Source organism: Heptranchias perlo, unplaced genomic scaffold (assembly GCF_035084215.1).
Source record: "Heptranchias perlo isolate sHepPer1 unplaced genomic scaffold, sHepPer1.hap1 HAP1_SCAFFOLD_133, whole genome shotgun sequence".
Classification (NCBI taxonomy): Eukaryota; Metazoa; Chordata; class Chondrichthyes; order Hexanchiformes; family Hexanchidae; genus Heptranchias; species Heptranchias perlo.
This window is the reverse complement of record NW_027138569.1, coordinates 625360-626412: the sequence shown is the minus strand read 5'-3', so window position 1 is coordinate 626412 and position 1053 is coordinate 625360. Positions and strand designations below refer to the sequence as shown.

At 45.6% G+C, this 1053-nt stretch overlaps 1 non-coding gene across 1 annotated transcript; it reads right to left on the bottom strand.

The window, feature by feature from the left end:
- Nucleotides 1–594: 594 nt before the first annotated feature.
- Nucleotides 595–690, bottom strand: trnai-uau (transfer RNA isoleucine (anticodon UAU)). Its single transcript has 2 exons — nucleotides 653–690; nucleotides 595–630 (listed from the first exon to the last, which is right to left on the bottom strand). It is a non-coding gene; the product is annotated as a tRNA-Ile (tRNA).
- Between the last annotated feature and the right edge of the window lie 363 nt (nucleotides 691–1053).

The following is a 1053-nucleotide window of genomic DNA, read 5'->3' as shown; positions in this document are numbered from 1 at the left end:
CGGGTGAGGGTCCGTTTAATAAATTCTCAGTAACGTTTTGAGGAGAATCCTTGTTTGTGTTGAACCTGATGTAAGAAACATGGAGAGAAAACTCGTGATTTTACAATTTTTCTTGTTTGTGCCAAATGTCCTGTCATTCGTTAACACCAATAAAATAAAAACTTTACCCAGTGGCTCAAAAGCTAAACTTGTCCCACACCGGAGCTGGAAAAGGTCTCTCGACTTGTCAGCGGATCAACAACTGAAAGCGGAATAATTCCACCCGTTACTTAGTGACACTGGGAAACACATTTACCTTCCGAATTTTCCTACACGACACTTCAAACAGAAGAATGTCTGTTTCACGAAAAGAAGAATCGTGTGTTCGGATCTTCAGATTTGAAGATCTCGTGCCGCCTCCTTTGCCATTTCATGCTGTCGCCAATCGCCCCCTCTCCCGCCTATTAACAAATAAACTCACACCTGCTATTGCAATACGGCCGGCCAGAGGACCCGAAGTGCCCACATGAGAACAATAAGAAGGAGATACTTCATGGAACAAAGCAGCTGTCCCTTGAACTCCGGTGGAAATGTTCATGAAGCAAAAAGTTAAACGGCTCCAGGTGAGGTTCGAACTCACAACCTCGGCATTTCCCGAGCTTGAATACTGTTATATAAGTACCGCGCGCTAACCGATTGCGCCACTGGAGCTGCGCACTATTGAAGCTGCCATCAAATACTCTCATTTCCGACCGGTGATACTGTATGATCTTTCAGATCGGTTTCCAAGAGGACACATGTCGCCAACTGCCATTCGGCCGTGTGCAAATCACGACTTGAGGAGATCGACTCACGGACTGGCGATTGGTTTTATATTGGGTCATTGTTTAAGGTATGGGCTGTTCAAAGTTTATGTAATAATAATTATCATAATTATTTCCAGCTCCTCCTGCTCACTGGTGCTCGGTGCTTCACCCTGTGAGATACCCTCAGTCTCACTATATACATCCTCTCGAGACGGTGCACCTGGGCTGGTGATGGAAACGGTGAACCAGGTGCAGCAATAGATGGTTC